Source organism: Dermacentor variabilis, chromosome 2 (assembly GCF_050947875.1).
Source record: "Dermacentor variabilis isolate Ectoservices chromosome 2, ASM5094787v1, whole genome shotgun sequence".
NCBI classification, from domain to species: Eukaryota; Metazoa; Arthropoda; class Arachnida; order Ixodida; family Ixodidae; genus Dermacentor; species Dermacentor variabilis.
In genome coordinates this window covers 83,597,684-83,610,760 of record NC_134569.1, presented here as the reverse complement: position 1 = coordinate 83,610,760, position 13,077 = coordinate 83,597,684, and the positions used below count along the sequence as shown (strand labels likewise).

The window sequence follows — 13,077 nt, the reverse complement described above, 5'->3', positions numbered from 1 at the left end:
AAATGCTTCTGCCTTTGCTCCCGTAAGTTTGATGCAGGCTTACTATACGTGTACCGACATCTTGCAACCAGCAGCCAGAATTTTCATCGGTATCTTGTAGTCCACATTTGTTAACGTCATCGGCCTGTAACCGAAGCTGAGCTTCGTCAGTATGATGGGTTAAGAACGATGGCTGTAACGTTAAGGCGGGATAAGAAGAGAGCAGATTGGGTGGGGGAACAAACGCGAGTTAATGACATCTTTGTTGCTTGCGCTGAGCCGTGCTCCCGCATGGGTTGCAGAAAATAGCGCTAGCCTTTTCTCCTTCCCCACAAGAACCACTTCTCTTTGTTGAAATCAAGAAAAAGAAATGGGCATGGGCAGGGAATGTAATGAGGAGGGAAGATAACCGATGGTCATTAAGGGTTACGGACTGGATTCCAAGAGAAGGGAAGCGTAGCAGGGGGCGGCAGAAAGTTAGGAGGGCGGATGAGATTAAGAAGTTTGCAGGGACAACATGGCAACAATTAGCGCATGACCGGGGTAGTTGGAGAAGTATGGGAGAGGCCTTTGTTCTGCAGTGGACGTAGCCAGGCTGATGATCATGATGATGATTACATTCCATTCAAATTCGTTCAGGGGTTACCTAACGAAGGCATTTCTACGTTTCAATTTCATACAGTATTTGAATAAAGAAACTGTAATGGGTCCTAGGTGAAGGTGTTTCTGAAGTATACACGCAGCTAAAGAAAATTTGTTCGCGATCAGCAATTTGTTGTAGCCACACGCTCTGCACTGGAGTAGATACAATAAATCACAACGAGAGAATTTAAATCACAACTGCTAGAGAATGGGAAAGCCTGAAGTATTTGGGGTAGACCAGGGTCTGAACTGCAGCTCGCTGGCCCCGGCTCGTCTGCGCTCCACTTCAGCCTCTTTCTTTGTGACGATGTCGCAGCGATTATGCTCTAGCGCGCCTAGCGGCAGCTGTCCCGACAAGCCAAGCAGCAATAACGGAAGATTGCGCTTTAGTTAAGGCATATATATACGATGAAGTTTGTTTTTGAGTTTTACCGTGCCATACATAGGTATTATCTTTTGCGTGTGTGTGAGATGGTGATGTAAGGGGGGGGGGGGGGTTAGATAACTGCACTATTACGCAAAAAGACAGGAAGTACATCTCAGCATTTCGCGCGTTCGTGTTTGTATTGGCCAGCTTGCGTTCCATTTTTTCTTTCACAATGGCAACAGGCGCACTGACTAATCGATACTTAAGCAAACGCAGGCAGCACGAATAGGAAGCAACAAACAGACCCATGAAAGAAAGACGTGTCGCGCCACATGAGACCACCAGAGGGTGCAAGAAGACGTGCGGAGCCAAGATAAAGGGGCGACGGCTGTTCAGCCTTTACTGCCGGAGCAGTTGCTTTTTTTCGTCGTCTTTTTACTTAATCTTCTCATTGCCCTTTCTGTCATTCCCTTTAGCATCGATTAGTTTCTCCTGTCTTCACCGTCCGTCGTTGCCCCATATCACTGTCGCGTCTCGAAGGCTAAGCAAACTTAAAAAAGAAAGGAAGACAAACTCTGCTTTCGCGTTCTTTCCTATTGTGTTGCTCTTGACCACACGTCTGCACTTCATGTTTGCGGCCGTACGGTAGCCGGTATGTCCGACCATGACCAGAGCCAGGCCAGAAATCTCCCCGTCGAAAGATCTTGAAGGCCTGAAGAGGGAAGGAGAAGAGCCTACCTGTTCACGGGGTGGAACGACAGGTGCGTGCAGTGGCCAGCGTGGCTCCCAGCTGCCTTGGCCTGCGATATATACTTCGATTATATCGGCGCCCTCGAAACAACACGGGGTATGTCGCTCCTGAAGTGCGCGATCGACAGCGCGGCAAGAAGAGGACAAGAGGAAGGGAAAGCGTCCATCTAATGACGCATTTTGAAAACGTTGTTCTTTACCGTCCCTCGACGATGAGATTTGCAGTCACGTTGTAAGAACGTCACGTTGTGAAATGCACCTTGTAAGTACATCTCCTTACTTCAATGAAGCCTCTGTTGTCGGTCAGCGCTTGGGTTGCTTCCCTTCCTATTGTTATCGCCTTGCTGGGCTGTATCCGACTTCAGAAGCTCAACTGAGTGCGCGCCACCAAGAACCCGTAGAGGCGCTAGAATTTTTTTATTCCTGGCTTTCGTTAGTGCACGCGCCCTTGTCAGCAGGTGCGCGCGAACGTGATTGTGTGTGCTGTGTTGCCAGACGCGGGCCCGCGGACTTGACTGAACGCCTGAACTTGTTCGCGGCGCGCGTTTTAATGCGAAAGCACCATATGGCTCACGAGGCGGAAAATCCGACGTTGGCGTGAGCATACGGTGGTCCAATAAAGGCTACGAACCGTCGACCTTCGGTGAAAATTAAGGCGAAGTTAATTAAGATACAGTTAATTATTACATACTTAATGAAGGCGTTCTAACACATGACTTTTGGTGGGAGTCGAACCCACAACCTTTGGTGTTAACTTGGAAAATTTATTAAGATATGGTTAATTACGGTAAAGTTAATTAAGTCACTAGAATTCACGACCTTTGGTTCTAATTGATGCGAAGTTAAATTCAGACGACTTAAAGAGCACCGGCATCGCGCGGTACTCGCAATGCTTTCGCATTCATCCACGCAGGGATAAGTTAAGTGAGACTTCAAATTTTTTTTAGTGGCACGTGCATCGAGTGACACACTTGTTTCTTGCGCAGGCCCTTCCGGTTCACCTCCTGAGATTACCGAAGACGAAATTCCAAATTAATCAGAAAAAATTGAAAAAGAAGAAACAGTACAGCGCAGAATTTATGGGTTTCATTATACATGTATCAGAGCATAAGTTTAGTTACCAGTTACTGAAGTGTCTGGAATAATTAGAATTAATTAGAAATCCCTGAGTACCACACACCAAAGCACGGAATCGTAGACTTTGGAGACCCGCTACGTAAGCACGGCTTTGGCGAAATTCCTGGAAACCCGGAAGTAGAAAGCGGAAGTAATGAGGTCACACACAAGACGGTGGCATATTTAACCGGCTAATTAATGGAAAACGGTTGCCTGACACAGACTGAACATCTGCCTAGCCGAGCGGATGTGACGTCACTCTCTCCTCTCTCGCTTCTCCTTTCCCGGCGTTCACCTGCTAGCTCGATCGCTCTTTGCATGCTCTGACGTCAGCGCCAGAGAGTGCGCGTAAGGTATAAGTATAGGAGGTGTTGGCAAGGTGCGCTTCGTGCGCCGCTCGCTAGAGGACTACGCCTCGTTACGTGGCGGGCGCTGCGCTTCCTCCTCGCCCTCTCTCCCTCCTCGCCCTCTCTCCCTCTTCGCCAGCATGCCGTGCCAAGGGAAAGACGTTCACGCGCGTAACCTAAAGAACACCATCGCCGAGGTGCGACTGCCACTAAAACACACCTAAGTCAAAGATTACGGTCGCCTACCATTATTTTTCTCTTTGCACGCTGACAAGCCGCACACAAGTGTGATTTTGCATCGTTCACATGATCTTGGATTTAGTGCGATGTGACACGGACAGAGACTAGAAGCAGACAGGACGAGCGCTAATAGCCTCTGTCTCTTCTTGTCTTTGTCCGTGTCACTTAGCGCTAAATCCAAGATCATGTTACCGTACCAACTCGCCCAACTTTCTATCTTTTCGCATCGTTCACGTTGCTGTCGTCATTCGACATGAAACGGCTGTCAGTGCATTGGATATGTCAGAAGGCGGGCGGATCGCGGTCGTCTGTGACAGGTGCCGTGAAAGTCTACGCGAACAATGATGTTTGAGCAGAACGAGCCTGCTTTGCACAAACATTTGCGTTTCGATCCAAAATTGGTTACGGCTGCTTCTGTATTGAATACCTTAACGGAGAGAGAAAACGGCACGCAATATGCAGCAATGAGTAACGCAAGCTTCTTTTAATTTATAGTTTTGTGCCCATTCCATAGTATGGTGTGGTTATGACTACACTATAGTGACTAGTGACTATACTATACCAATGCAAGGTCTGCGATTCTGCCTCGCCGCAGTGAGGCACAGACCTTTGTTTGAGAGTTCTGTTATGCGCCGCTATTCCTCGCGCTCGTTTCTAGTGCTTTTGTTGTTTTTCATTGCGCGCTGTTACATGTTGAGTTGTGTGTCATTTGTACAAGAGCGACAGTGTGCATGAGCGTGTAGAAATTAGAAAGAAAAAAGAAAAGGATAAGTGAACGTTCAATAGTCCCTGTCAACTGAAACCAGCGCATAAGAAAAGCGAGTTTGGAAAAAAAAAAAACTGCATACGTCACACTCCTTCCTGCATTAAATATTATTTTTTTTTTAATTTTCTCCAGAGAGCATTCAAGTTCAGACGGAGGCCACAACGGCTACGTTGCTTAGCGAAAAGTGCGTCTAATATACGACGGAAGCTCAAGAGGACCATTCTTGTCTGAAAAGCAGGAACTAGAATATTTGCCTGCGCGCAGTTTCCACATACAATAATCGCCTCGTTTCGTCGTGACAGTCGCTTCTGTCGCAACTGGCGTCGTATGAAGCATTACACGCGTCTTCCTTGAGCCCAGTCTGCACAGAGCTGTCTCTGTCGGCAGCAGCGGTCTCAGAAACAAGCAGCAGAAAAAAAAAACAAGGCGAAAAAACAAGTTCGCCATGATGTCGTGCCAATACCATGGTCATAAAATGAGGACAGCCAACGCCACTGCCCCCCCCCCCCCCCGAGATGCGACAAAAGAAAATACTCAAGTGACGACGTAAAGCTGCATGAGCTCCGCGTTGCGAAACCGCCCTTTGCTCACTGTGCTCGCCTCGGGAGCATCTAGTCTGGCAAGTGTTAGCGCCGTAAAGACACTCGGTACCCAGCTTACTCGCGCAAGCTTTTTCTCCCATCAGGCTCTTGTTCACCACGTCCCCAGCATTGCGGGTAAGATTAGGTAGGAAACTGCAATACTTAATCAAAGACAGTGGTTCAGGGAGCTGAATCATAATAAAGAAACATGCAGATGAAGCCTGCATTTTGGAACCTACGTGAAGCGAACTTCGGTGAAGCGGTCAACAAATTATTTTCAACTAACGGCGATTCGTATATCTTTTTTTTTTACTTTCATCATCTGCAACCTTTGTTTTCATGGAATGGTTTATATTTGTCCACTACAGAGGTAACAACTTCCCTCTCATGCAATTTTTAAGTTTGAGCTCTACATCGCTGTGAAGCTTCGCCAAAATGAAAACATCAAGTCAGGCTGATGCACGGCGTGAGATGTCTACGCAGCCATGACTCGAGGACGAACACGATGCACGATTCTTGTTAAAGGAGGAATGGCGATGACAGTTGTATGCACAAAGAAGTGGATATATATATATATATATATATCCACAACAATTTGGTCCTGAGATACCAACCAACCCAGCAGCATACAGCAGACAGGTCAAACGCGGGGGAGTCTGGCGTGGTTACAATTACGGGAGGTACTGGCGTGGTTACAAAGCTCACGTTACAGTCGCAACAACTTGTTACTAAGACGCAGACACTTTGCGCTGATTATAAGTTTAAGCGGGATAGCATTCTTGTCCTCTCCTGCGGACAACACTTCGTCTGAAGAAAGCGCCTGTTTGTTACGTAATTATCAAAGGCAGTGGCGGCAACACTTTGGGGAGAAACACTGCATGTTCGCGTCCGTGTCGCCGTTGGGAACAGGCGATTAGGAGATAGTAATTTGCGCGGTCATGCTTTAACGTGACGGGGAGGAAAACGTAAGATGAAACACAGGCAGGTTACGTAGAATTGGTTTACCTTAACCAGTAGTAACGAGTATTATGATGACTACATGCTACACGGGAGGCGCGCTAAAAGGGTTTCGCAAGATAGGAGGCAGATAAAGGGGGACAAGGCTTGGGAAGGGGGCAGGGAGAGGACCAGTGCGAGAAAACGACAGCGAGAGAAAAAAACACATTACTCAGTAAGAGAAAGACTCGAGGTGTTACAGGCCTGTCATGCAGGACGCTTGATTGCAAAAAGTACAGCAATGCTTGCATGGTTTTCAGGACGAACAAAACGTATACAAACTAGACAAAGCATACGTGTTTTCTTAACTGTTGTTCCTTGTATTTGGGATACAAGTTTCCTCATAAACGGCATTGGAACGCAGCAAGATACAGTAGAAAAAACGACGGTTGCAGACGGTTTTTGTCCTCACTGCTAGCTATTTCTACGGTGTCGGTAGTGATACAGAGTGCTGCTGCTGCTCAAGGAAAACTTTGAAACGCCCTAATAAGCCTTGCTGTGTCACAAACACCATTCACACAACGTTTGTTCTTCACGTACTATGTCGCCATTTTTTTTTTTGACACGGTGGAGGTGAGCAATAAGAAAAGTGTTAAAAAATAATTCCTTGGAAATATAATTCTGCGTCAGGGAGATTTACTCCGGTGGTCCTCGCTTCTATATTTAAACGCTGGAGCGTATAAGTCGTCCAACAACTGTATCACGGCATCGTCCTTACCTCAGGCGCTGGTTTCTTTCCCTTCTGTAACTACTGCTTCAAACGGGTGGGCATGGCGTCCATTTCAGCAAAATGTTTCTGTCGCATGACTTTTTCATCTTTCATGCTTACATTCCCTACAGTGTTTGTATGTTTGCTGCGATCTCATATCTCGTCTTCTCCATGCTATTACTGGCTTGCAGAATAAAGGTAGCTCGTTTTACAGGGAAAAAGAAAAAAGTGGCACGCACTCGTATGCGACACAGTTTTCTACAAAGGGAAACGGTGAATTCCAGCCCCCCTGCCACACGTGCAAACACGTACACACGCACTGGAGCGAATACATCAGGCGGCAGTCGCTCTGAAACCAACAGGAAGTATTCCCTGTAGAAAGAAGAGAGGAAAAATATATGGGGCGCAGCTGGGGAAGGCTAGAACCGATTACGCGGAACGTTTCGCTCGGGGTCTGGAGAAGAATCTCACATCGGTTCGCGGCGGTAAAATATGTAGCGCGAAACGCCGCTCCGTTTTGCGTACACTATTCGAGACCCGCGCGACGACCGGTTGCAATCTTGAGCAAGCCGCTAGCCGCGCGTGGAGAAGTAGTAGCACACAAAACGAAAACTTGAAAAGCCGACCACCACGACTACTGCGCATTGCCCTACCTAATGACGTGGTCCTCAGATCCACAGCCCTTTTTAATTCTGTTTATCTACCTTCCCGGTTCTCGCCCAAGAAGGTATGGGAAAGAAACAGTTCGTCCTTACTAGGGGTCCAACGTTCCTCGACGGTTTTGCTATTCTCCCTGCCTCTGCCCGCGCGCATCCTTTATCAAGGCGCTCTGAACTTGCGCTTCGCCTCACAAAGCTACGCGGAAGCCGTTATAAATTCCTCAAAAACAAGCACACTTTCAATCTACGTTTCCGTCGGAGGTCACCTTGCCTCGAGGAATACTCCTCTTTCCTTTTAGTGCTCGGCTCGACAAACGCAGTGGATACTGAGCATTCTCAGCAAGCGCGCGGTGTTTTGTATCCGCCCGTTTCCGCCTGCAACTGACATTGGTAGAGTACATCCTGGAAAAACTGCGAGCAAAGCGCTCACGTCTAAACAGCTGCGCCACTACACTAAACTAAATTTATCGTGCGCGCAAAACAAGAACAGCAACATCAACTAATCTTGAAAAGTGACAAGGACGTCCGCTGTCGTCTTCTGCAGTACGGCTCTGCCCTGATTCCGAATTTAGTGAGTGTATATTTTTTTTTCTTTTTAACGCGGGCACTTAGCGAATAGGCAGACAGCACGAAACGAAGCGGCGTCGTAAGCACTGCGCCTCACAAGAACCACGCAGCATTGCGGAAGCTGCTATTAGGGAGGAGGAGGGCTCGCGGAGTTTTGTGGCACGTAAGAATGACGTGTGAATGGCCCTGTGTTTTCGCCAATCGCGATAGCCGACGGCAACGAAAACACTAAGGCGCTGGCCAGTCACAGAGGAATATTATGACCTTGCGGGGAGTGCTTTGATGAAATTACAGTTGGCTAGACTGTCTCCTACCACTTCTAATCTTCACAGTTTCTTTTCCTTTCTTTCTTTCTTTATTTCTTTCTTTATTTCTTTCTTTGTTTCTTTCTTTCTTTCTCTCTTTCTTTCTTTCTTTAAAAGTTTGAGTGAAGAAGCTTGTCTGTCGGCCGCCGCTACGAACTTTTCTGTTTGCTCCTTGAAATTGTTTACTCAACTATGCAAGGTCATCAATCTACAAGCTGATCTTTTTGACATCATGCACTCGTACTACCAAGACGTACCATTCGTTTCCACTCACAGTTGTTACTGCTGCGCTGGGGTCTCAATGCGTGCATGGTGACTTTCGCTTAGTGTATAGTGGGGGTGGTTATCGTTAGACATGAATGCTCCACGCGCAGCTTTTCGAGGATCTACCCTACTAACAGCACATTGTACTGAACTTTACACTTTAAGAAAAGCACTGTTCTAGGTGGTTATTGTATATACACATCCCTTCTACTTGTCCTCCTCATCATAATCTTCCATCCCTCTCTTCTTTTTTCGCCTCTTTCCTCATTTCCCAGTGCAGAGTAGCAGGTCAGACCGTACTAGCTCAGGCCGGCCTTTCTGGCTTTCCGCTAATAAATTCGCCCTTTCAACCCACCCTCTTCTCCCTTCGAAAAGAAAAAAGAAAGAAAGAAGAGTGTAGGTCCCAATAACCTTGATTACTGCGGACTTCAGCCCGTTGCCACCTTGACCGAATCGAGCATGATGACCACCGATTGTGTTGCAATTTTTGGCAGCTGGCTGCTCTGATATTTAGCTATATAGTTTAGACACTGCCGGGAATGCATATATTCTCAAAGCAAGAGTGGTGGCACTAACTGTGGCGCTGCCACACGGTCTCGCAACAACCCCGGTGAGTGGAGCAGCGGGCCCTACATATTTCTTTTTTTTTTTTTTTTGACAGAGGTAACTCGTAAATAATTCAAAGTCGGGTGTCTATATAGGGTCAATGATATCACTTATCCATTCTGTCTATGATTCTTTATATATTTGACAAACATTTCGTATTATATATATATATATATATATATATATATATATATATATATATATATATATATATATATATATATATATATATATATATATATATATATATATATATATATAGGAGTTTTCTTCAAAGTTCAACACGCAGGACCCGACGTAACATACGCAGGAAAGAGACGACGAACTTTTTGGAAGACTTATTTTACTTAACGTTTCCGGCTGGTGGACCAGCCTTCGTCAGAGTACAGTCACTGTACTCTGACGAAGGCTGGTCCACCAGCCGAAAACGTTAAGTAAAAGAAGTCTTCCAAAAAGTTCGTCGTCTCTTTCCTGCGTATATATATATATATATATATATATATATATATATATATATATATATATATATATATATATATGCTACAATTTCTTATAATTTGTCAAATATGCTTTGTAAAGTATGCACATATGCATTGCTTTGCAAAGTATACATTTTGCATGGCGTTCTTATACTTTGTTATCAATGCCAACATAAATCGGTATTAGGTTGATGCGCAACGTAGATTCCCCGGCGCTGTACGGACTTTCGCGACAAAGAATGCAGTAGCAGAGACAAACAAAAATACTCAAAGAAGCGAAGTGAGGAGCCTCGGGGAGCCTGAAAAAGAGCCCACGGATCGATGGCGACGTCTTAGTCGTCGCCGCAGCCACCACCGCCGCAGCTGCGTCAACGCACCGAGCTGGCCGCTCGAACCGAGCGCGTGTCGCTGACATGTATGCACCGAGCACGGAGAGCGAGCCCGTGTAGGGATCCGTATTCCTATTTCCGCGACAAGCGCGCGAGCAGAGGCGAACACTGTGTCGTTCACGGAAGGGAACCCGCTGCGGTGGAACCGAGAGTTTCGTCTCGCATTCCTTGCGAAGCAAGCGCGGTTTATACGCAGGCCAGCCACCGGAGCCAGTCGTGTGCCGGGCTTTCTCTGGGGTGTAGGTACAACGGCAAATACTACATGGGTCTCTGCCTAGGAAGCTCCCTCCGAGCGTACGCGTTTGCTCGCTCTAGTAGCAAAGATGCAGCTCTGCCACGTCTGCCAACACTCCAGTGCTCGAAATGGCGATCCTGTACTTGTAATATCAAATTATGCTGCAGTTGCTCTCTTTGGACTATACGTTTTGATATTAGCCAGAACTGTAACATCAAAACGCTGCGTTATTAATACGGCCGTTTATTTATACAACATGGTCGCATAACAACGTTAACAGGTGAATTAAAAAAGAAAGCAATGTAGCAGGCAACACAGTGCGCATGCGTTGAAGCTGCTATAGCGGCATATGTGGCATACCTACCATTTCAGACGCAGTGGGAAACTTATCGCTCTTGACCAATTCGAGCACACGGTTCTTAACTGCGTTAATAGCGATTTCTTTATTCGTGATGAGCATATATTTTGGCAAGAATAACCCAAAGAGAGGAATGGCGCGAGGTGGGACATCATGCGACGACAGGCAGGCAGCGCGCAGGCAGGAAAAGTGTACAACGACATGACGACAAGCAGCTCCGGGCTCTGAGCCAAGGGGAGACGGAGTGATTTTTCAAGTGCCGCGCTGATCAATTAATGTGGTGCAGCAGCCTGCAGCGGACCTTACGAAATATGTTTTATTTCACACAGCGTTCAGAGCCAACTAGGCTCCTTCCTGAGAGTTTGAGTACGTTCCAGAAAAAGCAAAATTTAAGCGCAGACAAACAAAAGAAAAAGGAGTTCAGGACGTCCCATTACCTGAGTTTTCATCGACGTTTAGGGTTCTGCTTCGCTCAGCAAGCAGTCGATAGAAGTGAGAAGAGATGAAAGGATTCGTTGTTTTTGTTGTTCCTCTGCACAAATGGCGCATAACCATTGTGGGGTATCGGCCAAGAATTGGGCTGTTTGGGAAAAATAGATGAAGTAAGCTTTAAAAAAAATACTAGGCGATAACGAATTCTGCTCGGTGTTCAAAGTGGCCCAGTCATCACGTTAAAGTGATTCGAAAAATAAGTAAATAATTATTATAATTGTCTGTTTTGGGAAAGCAGTCAATGAAAGTCAAGAAAGAAAGTCTTTTATCGCTGTGCGAACATTGTGGTGGCTGTACCCTAACGTGGAAGCTCCAAACGAAATCAAGGAGCAAGTTCGTGCTGAGGCTAAGCTTTTCAATAGGGAGCTCGAGTACCCTTCTTCTGAGGAAAATCGTCGGCATGTAAGGAGGAGAAAGTGGTCAACTGTCTCCGGTTCCTCGCGCTGTATACACAAAGGAGATTCCGCCAAACGAGCCCCGTGTGTATAGAAATTCGGTGTCAATTCTTCTTCTTCTTCTTCTTCTTCTTCTTCTTCTTATTATTATTATTATTATTATTATTATTCATGGAAACATCCGTCCTCCAGCGTGACGCGCATGCCCTCCTCCCCCCGCGTGTCCGCTCCCTCCCCCACAGTATTCCTCGAGTCGGAGAAGAGCAAAATGAGAACACGGTGAAAGCAGGAGCCAACGTTTCGACAAGTGGACTTGTATTCTTCAAGGCGCTTTGAAGAAGACAAGTCCACTTGTCGAAACGTTGGCTCCTGCTTTCAACTTGTTCTCGTTTTGCTCATCGTATTGAATTTCCATCTCCCGCATTCCCCGTGTTTTCCCTCGAGTGGAGGAAGTCTCTCTCCTGAGACTTCCGGCCGGGGAAACCCTTACACCAGCCATCATTTGTGCTTGGGGTCAACTATACGAAGACATCGTCCAGTGTGCGAAGTACTCCGCTCCTGCGTCTGAAGGAGCGGAGTACTTTGAAAGTGCCCTGGGACAACTAAAATTCGCGAAAGTTTGCTACTTAAAGGTGTGAAATTGAACAGTGACCAAGCTGAAGACTATGAACGATAGATTATGCATAGCAGATTTTATAAATCACTATTGCAGTATCTCTATAATACGGGCCTGCATGCTTATATTTAGTTTAATACTGATGTTATGCCATGTGGCAATCCAAGCGTATAATAGTAATATTAAAACAAAAAGCTAAAGTATAAACATAATAAAAAAGAAAGACAAGCCGGATGGCAATTGTCTCCTCGAAGGGACACCACTTACCCACTAGGAAAGGGGGAAAGAAAGTACTAAATGAAAGAAGATGAATCCCCAAATCAACACACCAGATCATCCATAAACAGAGTTCGAGTACTACAGATGAGAGTCAAGTGCCGTAGCTAAAAAAAATTCTAGGACAGCTTTGTGGGGCCTCGTATGGATATGAAACTCGACCTGCCGTAATTTGGGTATTGTAAAACCAAGTGATCGTGGTTTACACTAGAGAATCCACAAGCCTGGAACAAAGGGTTTGGCACACGTCCTTGCCGGGGGAGGTCATGTGGTATACGTTAATGCGCCACATGCGTAACTTGAACAAAAGGAACCTTGCGCCGCTGCGGATTAAAAGCATGACCAGAGAGTGGCGTAGGGTACGATTCATCGGCGACACGGTCATCCGGGTGCGAGCGTTGTAGGTGGTGACGTGTAAGAAGCCGGGCGTTGTCGAACTTGCACAGTGTATCGTCAATGAAGTCAAAGCTGTGTGCTAAGTGGCAAGAGCACCAGCTGCCCAGTTTCCTAATATGCAAATGTGCGATGGTAATCATTGAAACCTGAGTGTCCTACACTGTGATCCGATTTCATCGGTCACATTGGATTATTCACTTGGCTCAGCGTTGGCACTGAACAACCAGCAGAGAGCTGCGCAGGGATCATTAGGAACAACAACCTTTCCCATGCGCGGATCCATTGTGCTCAGCAGTCGCTCAAGAAACTTCCTGGCGTGGTTGGGCTGACAGAGGCGATCTACGTAACGCAAGGCACTTAGATCAGCTTACAGCCTTAGGGGTAGTTATGTAACTTCAGCAAGTAAAACACAGCGATTCTGTGGAACGCGCATTACTCGAAGTATTGCTCCAGGAGCGGATTTATCATCTTTCTTCCACTAGGCTGTAGACCGTCTGAAACGTTTAAAACAAACCAGATTTTCGTTGAAGATAAGTGCACATTTCAT

The 13,077-nt window shown here is 46.4% G+C and overlaps 1 protein-coding gene across 1 annotated transcript in view; it reads right to left on the bottom strand.

Annotated features, from left to right (window-relative positions):
* LOC142570360 (membrane metallo-endopeptidase-like 1) overlaps positions 1-13,077 on the bottom strand; it is a 189,654-nt gene that overhangs the window by 110,887 nt on the left and 65,690 nt on the right. Inside the window, exon 2 of the mRNA XM_075678748.1 lies at positions 1,727-1,788. The gene's annotated coding sequence lies outside the window, so the exon portion shown is untranslated. The remainder of the gene's footprint in view (positions 1-1,726; positions 1,789-13,077) is intronic.